General features: G+C 45.6%; 1 protein-coding gene across 1 annotated transcript in view; it reads left to right on the forward strand.

The window, feature by feature from the left end:
- galnt18b (UDP-N-acetyl-alpha-D-galactosamine:polypeptide N-acetylgalactosaminyltransferase 18b) overlaps window positions 1-13,510 on the forward strand; it is a 472,052-nt gene that overhangs the window by 261,981 nt on the left and 196,561 nt on the right. The window lies entirely within an intron of this gene.

The following is a 13,510-nucleotide window of genomic DNA, read 5'->3' on the forward strand; positions in this document are numbered from 1 at the left end:
AGCTCCAGCCATGTCCTCTGGTTCTACCATTCTGGACAAGGTGAAACAGCTTGTCATGCTCCACATTATTTCTGGTCCCGTTAGAATCCTAAAAACAGCATCCAATCGCACCCTATGGAACGTTATAACCCAGGGGCTGAAATTCAATTTGGAGGGTGGCATGAATGGTCCATTGAAAGCCCATGTGCAACCCACTCAGCAGAGGCAGTTTCCCCATTTCCTTCCACTGACTGCTCAATTACAACGATATTGACACACAGCTTTCAGTTTGACATCAGCTCCATGGGTTTCCTGAAACTCACCAGTGAAACCAACGCAAGAACGTGCTGGCAGTTGAGGTGACTGACTCAATCTCAGGCAAAGAAGTTAATAAATACTCAGTGTGCATGGTTACTTTGTGCTGGTGTGGAAGGAGCTGTTCACAGTACGTTCACTGAGAGATTACTTTGTAGAATTTAGAGGTCACATGCTACGCTTTGAAGCTTTGCTCTGTCACACCAGTGTGGGAGCTGCTATTGCTTCCTTAGATAAGGTCTATGATGACTAACAACAGCACCCACTGCACACTGCTGCTCACAGAGCTGTAGCTGCAAAGCAGAGGGGATCTGCAGAGAGGGGAACAGCTCATATGAGACACTACCCACCAGCACTCTCATCATCTCTGGATCCTTCCAGGGCTCCACACGAGACATATCCATGTTCTTCCACTCAGGGTCCCATAAAGGCATAAGGCAGGTGACCATGGGCTGTTTGCCAGGGCAGACAATTATGTCAACTTTGCCACCAACGATGCCAGTCAGAATGAGTGAGTTCTGAAGAAGAGTCACTGACCTGAAACGTTAACTCTGCTTCTCTCTCCACAGATGCTGCCTGACCTGTTGAGTATTTCCAGCATTTCTTGTTTTTGTTTCAGATTTCCAGCATCTGCAGTATTTTGCTTTTAATCGAATGAGCGAGTGCTTGGGTTAGTGTCTCCAGCTGGCTTCCCACAGGTGGAGGGTGGCATTGACTGCACACACATGATCATCCCGGCATCCTTTGGGGGTATTTATCAATCTCCAGGGCCTCCAGTCCATCAATGTGCAGTTACTATGCAACCACGAATGGATCTTTCTGCAGGTGTGTGCCAGACTCCCAGGCAGCTGCCATGATGCTTTTGGCCTGAGGAAGACCAAGCTCGCTGTTCTCATGGGAAGCAGACTGAAGGGGTGGATGTACGAACATACGAATTAGCAGCAGGAGTAGGCCACTCAGCCCCTCGAGCCTGCTCAGCCATTCAATAAGTTCATGACTGAACTGATTTCTCCACATTTCCACCTACCCCCGATAACCTTTCACCTCCTTGCTTATCAAGAATCTATCTACCTCTGCCTTAAAAATATTCAAAGACTCTGCTTCCATCGCCTTTTCAGGAAGAGAATTCCAAAGACTCACGACCCTCTGAGAGAAAAAATTTCTCCTCATCTCTGTCTTAAATGGGCGACCCCTTATTTTTAAATAGTGATCCCTAGTTCTAGATTGTCCCATAAGAGAAAATATCCTTTCCACATCCACCCTGTCAAGACCCCTCAGGACCTTATATGTTTCAATCAAGTCTCCTCTTACTCTTCTAAACTCCAGTGGATACAAGCCTAGCCTGTCCAATCTTTCCTCATAAGACAACCCGCCTATTTCAGGTATTAATCTAGTAAACCTTCTCTGTACTGCCTCCAACACATTTACGTCATTCCTTAAATAAGGAGACCAGTGATTCATGCACTCGGACACCCAGATCCCACTGCATCTCAGAGCTCTGCCTAGCCTGATCTGTTGATTTACTTTGTCCCTTCCTATCACTTTCTGTTTATCATTTCCCATATTAATACCTTTCTCTCTTGCCTTGTCTCTACTCCTTGATTCACAATATCTTCCCAATTTTGATCCCTTGCCTCCACTATTCAGTTTAAAACCCTCTCTCCATCCCTAGTTATGCAGCTCATTAGAACACCGGTCCCAGCACGGTTCAGGTGTAGACCGTCCCAATGGTTCAGCCACCACTTTTCCCCAGCACTGGTGCCAGTGCCCCACGAACCGGAACCCACTTCTACCACACCAGTCTTTGAGCCATGCATTAAGCTCTCTAATCTTATTTGACCTATGCCAATTTCCATGTGGCTCAGGTAATAATCCAGAGATTATTACCTTTGAGGTTCTGCTTCTTAATTTGGTGCCTTAATTTGGATGTGAGATGATAAGGGATACCCACTACAAACTTGGCTCATGACACCTGTCAGAAACCCCAACACTGAAATCCAACAGCACTACAATGAATGCCATCTCACCACCAGACATGTGACTGAACAAACCATCAACATTCGGAAGACGTGCTTCATCTGCCTGGACAGACCTGGAGATGGCCTTCAGTACGCACCAGCCTGTGTGTCCAGAATGTTTTTGCTACACTCTACATAACAGTGCCCAACGGCAAGGCCTGGGCCTGCAGCAGGAACAAGACAAAGAGCTCAGATCCTCCTTGGATGATTCGGAGGGGAGGAGGAAGAAGACAGGAGGAAGGTGCTGAGGGCAATGCACCGTCAGCTGCTTACATTTCCAGATGCCAGAGCTGCCCACATTAATGCAAGGTTCACTTAGGCTGCAGCAATGCGTCAATGTCACCAAAAAATGCAAAGACCTCTCTTCCTGTTCCACCAATGCCACTGGCACAAAGCTGTCCTGCAACCAACCAACCAACAACCCCTTCAGCATCTTCCCAATGCTCCTGTCAATTCATGTCTTCACATTCATCCTCAGACAAGTTAGAAGACCACTTACCACCCCAGCCCTCAAGATGGCAAGTGGTGAAAAATAACATTTATAATCAAAATTTACCGAAACAATATTTTCGCAGACATCTTGTGCAACTATAAAGCCTTCCTCTTCCTTTTCCTGCTGCTCTTCAATAGGGCTCAAGGCAGACAGCTCAGATCCTGTTCTGACAGCTCAGATCCTGCTCTGACAGCTCAGATACTCTTGGCCAACATGCTTTGGGTTTTGGAGCCCATGAGGGACCCGCCAAAAACTGCTCCACCAGCACCTGTGCAGGGGCAGCCTCGGCGATTGGGACACTAGGCACCATGTGGGCTATTAACTGAGAGATGAGCTGCAGGTGAGAAGTGGAAATGCTTTGAGTAGAATCCTCACTTCCATGATCTCTTTCACCATCATCCCTCTCATGGCCATAGCACCTTGCAGCTCTGTAAGGCCAAGACTAAGGTACCTATCAACTTAGTTAAAGAGGCAGATATATTGGCATCCAGATTCTGCACAGCGGTGTTAAACGCCTCAGGACATCACTGCAGGAGTTCCTCAGGGTAGTGTCCTCGGCCCAACCATCTTCAGCTGCTTCATCAATGACCTTTCTTCAATCATAAGGTCAGAAGTGGGGATGTTCGCTGATGATTGCACGATGTTCAGCACCATTCGTGACTCCTCAGATACTGAAGCAGTCCGTGACCACATGCAGCAAGACCTGCATAACATCTGGGCGTGGGCTGATAAGTGGGAAGTATCATTTGCCCCATACAATTGTCAGGCAATGACCATCTCCAACAAGAGAGTATCTAATCAACTTCCCTTGACATTCAATGGCAGTATGATCGCTGAATCCCCCACTATCAACATCCTGGGGGTTACCATTGACCAGAAACTGAACTGGAGTAGCCACATAAACACTGTGGCTACACGAGCAGGTCAGAGGCTGGGGATTTTGCAGTGAGTAACTCAACTCCTGACTCCCTAAAGCCTGTCCACCATCTACAAGGCACAAGTCAGGAGTGTGATGGAATACTTTCCACTTTTCTGGATGGGTGCAGCTCCAACAACACTCAAGAAGCTAGACACCATCCAAGAGAAAGCAGCCCACTTTATTGGCACCCCATACACAAACATTCACTCCCTCCACCATTGATGCACAGTGGCAGCAGTGTGTACCATCTACAAGATGCACTGCAGCAATGCACCAAGACTCCTTTGACAGCACCTTCCAAACCTGTGACCTCTACTAACTAGAAGGACAAGGGCAGCTGCATGGGAACACCACCTGCAAGTTCCCACCAAGCCACACACCATCCAAGACAAAGCAGCCCATCCACAAACATTCACTCCTTCCACAATGGCAGCAGTGTGTACCATCTACAAGATGCACTGCAGCAACGCACCAAGGCTCCTTAGACAGCACCTTCCAAACCCACGACCTCTACCACCTAGAAGGACAAGAGCAGAAAATGCATGGGAACACCACCACCTGCAAGTTCCCTCCAAGTCACACACCATCCTGACTTGGAACTATATTGCTGTTCCTTCACAGTCACTGGATCAAAATCCTGGAACTCCCTTCCTAACAGTACCGTTGGTGTACCTATACCCCAAGGACTGCAGCGATTCAAGAAGGCAGCTCACCACCACCTTCTCAAGAGCAATTGTGAACGGGCATTAAATGCTGGCCTAGCCACTGATGCTCACATCCCATGAATGAATAAAAACAAGTCTGGTACAGTGTGAATGATCCATAGGATTGCAAGGTTTTCACCTGTACTAAAGACTTATTCAGGGATGGAAGAGGGGAGATACCAGAAAGACTTTAATATGGATTCTCTGTCACTATGGTGACAATAATTACTGAGGCAATCAATGATGTAATCAATCATTTGGCTGTAAAAAGCACCCACCTTCCACTCATATATACCTAGTCCAAGGGAGAGTGTGATCACAGATCGGACCCATGCACCCAAGCAACCCATTTGACAAGGGCGCTGGTATATTCTTAGCATGACTTTTTAAATTGAATCTTTTTGTTTTTTGTAGATTAATTTCTACAAATTTCAAATAACTCGAGCACAGAAAAATGGGGCTTAAACAAATTGATAAAGCAGTTTTAATTTATTTAAACTATTTCCAATCTATTCGTACTTTCAATGATTGGAATATTTAATTCTGGAGTTTCTAAATGTACATTGGATTGTTGTGAAGTTAATTAGTTGTGTTTTTTGTGTCACTCTTGCTTTATCGTCCAATACGTGATTTATGTGTATCTGAATTGAACATCCCTCACTCTAACTTGGAATGATTTAGGTGCTATGTTATTTGTTTTTCATTCATTCATGGGATGTGGGCATCACTGCCAAGGCCAGCATCTATTGCCCATCCCTAATTGCCCTTGAGAGGGTGGTGGTGAGCTGACAATTGAGTGGTTTGCTCGGTCACTTCAGAGGACAGTTAAGAGTCAACCACATTGCTGTGAATTTGGAGTCATGTTTAGGCCAGATGGGGTAAAGGTGGTAGCTTTCCTTACCTAGAGGACATTAGTGACCAATATGGGTTTATACGTCAATCCGGTAGTTTCATGGTTACCATTATGAGCTTTTTAGTTCCAGATTAATTGCCATGGTGGGATTTGAATTCATGTCTTTGGGTTATTAGTTGAGGTTTCGCGATTACTAGGTCTAGTAACATAACTGCGATGCTACCATGATCTCACCATCACAAGAACCGCATGTGCCAGTGTCAACTTGGCTCAGGTGTCATTTGGTAGTATTCTCGCCCGCTGGCAGGAGCTCATGGATTCATGCCCTGCTATAGGCATGTGAGCACATAATCCAGTCTGGCCAACTCCTTGCTGTACTGAAGGGGTGCTGCACTGTCGGAGGTGCCGTTTCTCAGTCGCTGTGTTAAAATGAGGCCCTGTCTTCCTGCCCACGTGATGTTAAAGTTTCCATCGCATAGATTAATCAATTCAAAGAGCAGGAGAGTTCCATGGCTTTTGGATTTAAGTGTTCTCTTGGGTTTAGAAGGTTGAGTTGTCTTTAAAATGGTAAAAGGAATTGTTAGGGTAGGGAGAGAAATTATTCCAAAAGGGCATAAGAAATAGGAGCTAGGCTAGGCCATTTGGCCCCTCGAGCCTGCTCCACCATTCAATAAGATCATGGCTGATCTTCGCCCTCAACTCCACTTTCCCACATCGCTTGATGCCCAAAAATCTATCGATCTCAGTCTTGAACATACTCAATGACTGACCATTCATAGCCCTCTGGAGTAGAGAATTCCAAAGATTCACAACCCTCTGGGAGAAGAAATTTATCCTCAGCTCAGTCCTAAATTGCTGACCCTTATTTTGGTTAAGGGTGGGTAGTCCAGAACAAGGGAGCATAACTTTAAAATTAGTGCCAGGTCACTCAAGAAGCACTTGTTCACACAAAGGGTAGTGGAAATCTGGAACTCTCTCCAACAAAACAGGCTGGGGATCAATTGGAAATTTCAAGACTGAGATTGATAGGTTTTTGTTGGGTATTGAAGGGTATGGAGAAAAAGTATGTAAATGGAGTTAAGTTGTGGATTGGTCACCAGAATGATAGAACAGGTACAAGGGGCTGAATGGCCTCCTCCTGTTCCTACATGCTTTCAAATAGCTATTATTACAGAATCTTTACAGCACAGAAGGAGACCATTCAGCCCATCATGTCAGCACAATATTTGCCACTAAAGCAGATTGTTACATTGCTGTTTGTGGGATCTTGCTGTGTGCAAATTGGCTGCTCTGTTTCCTTCATTACAAAAGTGACTACACTTCAAAAGTACTTCATTGACTGTAAAGTGCTTTGAGATGTCCAGAGGACAGGAATGGTGCTATAGAAATGCATGTTTTTCTTTCTTGTGTGTTTTTTTGGAGCCACTCCCTCCACATTAATGATTGCTTGTTTTCAGAAATGCCATCCAAAGAGAAGTTTTTGGCTGGCAAATGAGAAACCCTTGACAACACAGCCCTTTTAATTAAACCAGTAAACTGCTTTGATGCTAGCTCTTTCTCCAAGCATTTCTTTAAATGAAAGGAACAATCTGTTTGCTTGAAAAGCCAAAACAGCTCTGTTCCAGAAAGGGGAAGGATTACAGCTCAGAACCTCACCCGGAGCCAACTTTCAGAGTTTCAACAAAAACAACACAGCTGTGCAGGCCAATATTCATTACTGCAGCTCTACTGCTAATCAGTTCACTTATCAAGAGAGCATTTTGATTGAAACCAGAAAAAAACAAATTCTCCTCCTGGACAGGGGCTTACTGCTGAGATATCAATCTTGGATGGCTCCTCTACAGATGAATATTGCCAAAGGGTTGCTGCTGGTTACACTTCAGGCTGCAAACTTTCAGCCAAGACATCTACAGGGCAATTTTAACCTACATGCCCATTGGAAAATGGGAGGGTAGGCAGTTTAAAAACCCTGAGTTACTCACCCACCCTGGAACTGGCAAGATCCACAATCTTATCCTATTTACTGATGCCTTGTTTGTACAAGCAGCCAGTTCATCTTATTTGGCATTAGCCTTACACACCAGTGGGAAAGAGCAGTACATTCTGAAGAAGGGTCACTGACCCGAAACGTTAACTCTGCTTCTCTTTCCACAGATGCTGCCAGACCTGCTGAGTGATTCCAGCATTTCTTGTTTTTGTAGTACATTTAAACAGACCGGCTGGATGGCCCGAGTGCTATGCGGCTATCAATGGGATGCACGTGGCCGTATTTAGTGAATGTAATCAACATTTTCAACAGGAAAGAGTATCAACTCCTCAAGGTGCAGCTAATGTGCAATGATAAGCACCACATTCTGCATGCTAACCAGGATTTGCCAAGATTCTTTTATTCCATCATTCAAAGAGAATACACAGGCTTATCTCTTCATCCTGAAACTTGCTGGGGAGATGGTGGTGTGGTGGGAATGTCACTGAACTAATAAGCTAGAGGTCCAGGCTAATACCCCGGGGATATCGGTCAAATGTCACCATGGCAGCTGGTGGAATTTAAATTCAATTAATTAATAAAAATCGAATTGAAAGCTAGTCTCAGCAATGGTGCCACGAAACTATCATTGATTGTCGTCAACGTTCATCTGGTTCACTAATATCCTGTAGGGAAGGAAATCTGTCGCCCTTACCTTGTCTGCCCTACATGTGACTCCAGACCCACTGCAATGTGGTTGACTCTTAACTGCCCTCTGAAATGGCCTAGCAAGTCACTCAGTTGTCAAGGGCAATTTGGGATGGGCAACAAATGCTGGCTTTGCCAGCGATGCCCACAATCAATGAAAGAATTTAAAAAAGAAATTACTCCCACACCTCATAGCCCTGTAAATTCTTTCATTCAAGTATTTATCCCATTCCCTTTTGAACTATTGAATTTGCTTCCACTGTCCTTTCGGGTAGCACATTCCAGATCATAATAACAACTCGCTGTGCAAAAAAGTGTTTCCTCATGTCGCCTCTGGTTCTTTTGTCAATTACCTTCAATCTGTGTCCTCTGCTTACTGACCCTCCTGCCACTGGAAACGGTTTCTCCTGATTTACTCTATCAAACCCAATTATAATTTTGAACATCTCTATTGAATCTCCCGCAAGCTTCTCTGCTCTGAGGAGAACAATCCCAGTGTCTCCAGTCTCTCCACAATAACTGAAGTGTTACTCTGTTACCACTCTAATTATTCTCCTTTGCACCCTTCCTAAAGTGTGCTGTCCCTAAATTGGACACAATACTCCAGCTGGGGCACAGTGGCGCAGTGGTTAGCACCGCAACCTCACAGCTCCAGCGACCCGGGTTCAATTCTGGGTACTGCCTGTGTGGAGTTTGCAAGTTCTCCCTGTGTCTGCGTGGGTTTCCTCCGGGTGCTCCGGTTTCCTCCCACATGCCAAAGACTTGCAGATTGATAGGTTAATTGACCATTATAAATTGCCCCTAGTATAGGTAGGTGGTAGGGAAATATAGGGACAGGTGGGGATGTGGTAGGAATATGGAATATAGTGTAGGATTGGTATAGATGGGTGTTTGATGGTCGGCACAGACTCGGTGGGCCGAAGGGCCTGTTTCAGTGCTGTATCTCTAAACTAAACTAAACTAAACTAATCAGTGTTTTATAAAGCTTCAGCATAACTTCTTTGATTTTGTACCCATTGTCTTTATTTATTATGCCCAGGATCGCATATGCTTTTTAACAGCCTCCTGAACTTGCCCTCCCACCTTCAAAGATTTGTGTACTGTTACGAGTGCTTTCAATTTTTGGTTAAATTTTGAAATTTGGAAGATATACGTTTTAAAACTGAAAAGGAGTCCATGGTTTTGTTTTCAAGGGTCACTGAGAGGTCTGGATTGTAAACAGTTACTGGAAGGCATCTATCTACAAATAATTACCCAGCAGGGGTTGTTTTTGACTTGGGGAAAGATGTTTGCAGAGAAGTGACACGTCAAGATTTATAGGGGTCAGGAGGCTTGAGTCCTGACATTGTTTATGGTTTGGCTTTGGACAGTGAGTTGTGATATGGACAATGCTGAGGAGTGATTTAGCGAAAGTGGACTGGAAACAGTCCACTTGAAGGTAAATCAGTGTCAGAGCAGTGGGAGGCATTCAAAGGGGAGATTCGAGGGGTTCGGAGTAAACATGGTCCCACAAAGAAAAAGGGTGGGACGGCCGAATCTAGAGCCCCATGAATGTCAAGGAAATTACAGGATAAGATAAGGCAGAAAAAGAAAGCTATGTCCGACACCGAGAACGCAATACTACAGAAAGCCGAGAGGAATATAGAAAGTGGAGGGGTGAAATCAAAAAGGAAATTAGGAAAGCTGAGAGAGAGCATGAAAGAATATAGGCAGGACAAGAAAGTTATGAGCGGAAGGGTGGAGGAATTAGTCTAACAGAGCACACGGGACAGATGTCATTTAACGTGGACAAGGGCAGCATCGTGTACATGGGGCTAGGAATCTCTATAGTTACAGGGAGAGTAATATTACTTGTTGCGAGTGTCTGCAGAGACTGATCGACAGGATTGCAGCTTTCTGCAACGGATTTGGCCTAACCAGTTTCAAGAAAATGAACATCATGGGACAGGATGTCAGAAATGCTCTATCCATCAATATCGGCGGCCACGCTGTGGAAGTGGTTCAAGAGTTCACCTACCTGGGCTCAACTATCACCAGTAACCTGTCTCTCGATGCAGAAATCAACAAGTGCATGGGAAAGGTGTCCACTGCTATGTCCAGACTGGCCAAGAGGGTGTGGGAAAATGGCGCACTGACACGGAACACAAAAGTCCCAGTGTTTCAAGCCTGTGTCCTCAGTACCTTGCTCTATGGCAGCGAGGCCTGGACAACGTATGTCAGCCAAGAGCGACGTCTCAACGCATTCCATCTTCGCAATCTCCGGAGAATCCTTGGCATCAGGTGGCAGGACCGTATCTCCAACGCAGAAGTCCTCGAGACAGCCAACATCCCCAGCATATACACCCTACTGAGCCAGCGGCGCTTGAGATGGCTTGGCCATGTGAGGCGCATGGAAGATGGCAGGATTCCCAAGGACACATTGTAAAGTGAGCTCGTCACTGGTATCAGACCCACTGGCTGTCCATGTCTCCACTTTAAAGACCGTTTGCAAATGCGACATGAAGTCCTGTGACATTGATCACAAGTCATGGGAGTCAGTTGCCAGCGATCGCCAGAGCTGGCGGGCAGTCATAAAGGCGGGGCTAAAGTGTGGCGAGTCGAAGAGACTTAGCAGTTGGCAGGAAAAGAGACAGAAGCACAAGGGGAGAGCCAGCTGTGTAACAGCCCCGACAACCAATTTTATCTGCAGCGCCTGTGGAAGAGTCTGTCACTCTAGAATTGGCCTTTATAGCCACTCCAGGCGCTGCTTCACAAACCACTGACCACCTCCACGCGCTTACCCATTGTCTCGAGAGACAAGGAGGCCAAAAGGAAGGAATATTATTTGCTACGTTGATATGTGAACTATTGTACGAATCACAGGACTACAAGAAATATCCAAGGAAACGTGAGTTTTTATTATACTTTAACTAGAACATATACATACATATATATATATAAACAAACAGTTACTGCAGGAGCCACATCTAAACACATCTCACTCTGTTGGGCTACACCCACAGTTCCCTGATAATGTGTGACGCCACATCACTTCCTCCGGTAACCTTCACTTACAACTTCTTAAGGTAGTCCCTTCTTAAGGTTGTCCCACAACATCCCCCTTTTCTCCAAAGATAAAAACATACGTACAATATACAATGATGTTGTGATTCAGACTAACTATACATGATTAAAACAAAAAGTTATTAACAAGTCAGTTTAACACTCACTAAAACGTAAAGGAGGTTTGCTTGTTCGACCCGATCTTGTTACCGTAAACCTCTCCCCAGAGCTGAGTTCGTCTTGACGACTCCTCTGACACTCTGGTGACTCCGAACTCTGGTTAGCATGTTCTTCCTCTGTGCTCATAGCCTCCGTACATTCATCTGTCTGAGAATCCACCATTGGGTGTCTGGACCTCGTACGATCTGGGCTGGTCACATATCCTAGCAACCTTTGCAGGATATCAAGTTCCTGACGCATGATTGAGGACTCCGAGCTTCTGTCCTACTCGCAAATGAATCAATTCTGGTCCTGCTTGCCTGTCATATGATGCCTTCATCTTCCCTTGTTTAGACAGAAGTATATCCTTTACTGTGGAAAAGTTAGAGAGATGATGACTGGGCAGGGTAGTTCTTACCTGCTTTCCAAACATTAACTCTGCAGGCGATGGTAAGCCCATGTCCGATGGAGTAGCTCGGAGGTGCAACATTGCCACCTAGAGATCTTGTCCCGTCTGCTTACATTTTAAGATTAATGATTTGCTAATTGCGCCATGTGTTCAGCCATGCCATTGGACTTTGGATAATGTAGCAATGATGTCACATGACGGACTCCCCACCTAGCACACATGTCTTGGAATGGTCTTCCTGCATATTGCGGCCCATTATAGGAGATAATTTCTTCCGGCATGCCAAATAGGCTGAACAGACCACTGACTGTATCAGCAGCCACTGTACTTGACGTATCTCGTATCTGCCTGGTGATTGGAAACTTGGTGGAAATAATCTGAAATAAGGAGAAATCATCACCTTGAACGTGAAATACAGCTGTGTCGATCTTCGCCCATGGATGTGAAGGTGTTTCTTGCAGAATCAAAGGTTCCTTCTGTTGATTCGGCTGAAAACTTTGACAAGACTCAAGATTTTACCAATGTCTCAAAATCACTGTTGATTCCTGGTGAGTAGACCATCTCTCTGGTATGTTCTATTCCTAAATGTTCTTGATGCAGTTGGTTAGAATATCAGAATGCAGAGCTTCGGGTATCAGGACTTGTTTCCCTTTGAAAATCACCCCCTTGTGATAAACCGAGCTCGTCTCGATTCGGCCAGAAACAGTGTAGACATACGGTTACTTCCTGCATGGTGCCAGGCCATCCTTCCACAGTCCCCTTCCACAATAACGATAGGGTAGGGTCACATGTTGTCGCATCTCTTAGTTGCTCACATTTGTGGGGTCCAAAACTCATCAGGTCGATCTTCACTGGATATGTAAATAAAGCGAAACATCTGCATTGTTCTTTGGCTTAGGCAACTTGATCAGGGTGTCTGATGTGGCTATTTTGCTGCCCGGTTTATATCGGACGTGACAATCCTAGCCCTAGACCTTCACCAAAAGTCTTTGCAACCACGGAAGCACATTGTGAGCGGTTTGTGCCATGCGGTTTCAAGTGCAATCCATCAGGGAGGGGAAAAGTTACCTGGACACTTTGTTCCAGAAGGCAATCACACCTCTTAGGATAGGGTCTTCTGATTTGGTCAGTGGTCTGGAACAGGAGGGTGTGACTGCGAGTGAGGCAGGTAAGGGGATCGAGAAAGCAGAGGTGGAGGAGCCTCAGGCCTTGCAGTTGTCCAACAGGTTTGAGGTTCTTTCTACTTGTATGAACGATAGTGAGGACTGCAGGGTGGATGAGCAAACTGACCATGTTACAGGAAGCCATTCAAACAGGGAGAGTAAATAGGAATATAGTGGTAGTAGGGGACAGTATGGTCAGGGGGATAGGCACGGTTCTCTGAAGCCAAGAGCAGGAGTCCAGAAGGCTGTGTTGCCTGCCCGGTGCCAGTGTTCGGGACATCTGCTTGGGGCTTGAGAGGAATTTGCAATGGGAGGGGGAGGAATTTGCAATGGGAGGTGGTCCACATGGGTACCAACGACATAGATAGGACTAGGAAAAAGGTTCTGCATAGGGAGTATGAGCAGCTAGGGGCTAAATTAAAAAGCAGAACCTCAAAGTTAATAATCTCTGGGTTATTACCTGAGCCACGAGCAAACTGGTGTAGGGTAAATAAGATTAGCGAGTTAAATGCGTGGCTCAAAGATTGGTGTGGGAGAAATGGGTTTCAATTCATGGGGCACTGGCACCAGTACTGGGGAAAGTGGGAGCTGTACCGTTGGGGTGGTCTTCTCCTGAACCGCACTGGGACCAGGGTGGTAGAGAGGGCTTTAAACTAAATAGTGGGGGTGAGGGATTAAGTGAAAGGAAGATGTGATAATTTAGAGAGAGAAGAGAAGGCAAGAGATCAAGATAGCAATAAGGGAAATGATTATCAGAGTGTGACAGGAAGGGAAGATTGAAG

This window comes from Heterodontus francisci, chromosome 14 (genome assembly GCF_036365525.1).
Source record: "Heterodontus francisci isolate sHetFra1 chromosome 14, sHetFra1.hap1, whole genome shotgun sequence".
Taxonomy (NCBI): Eukaryota; Metazoa; Chordata; class Chondrichthyes; order Heterodontiformes; family Heterodontidae; genus Heterodontus; species Heterodontus francisci.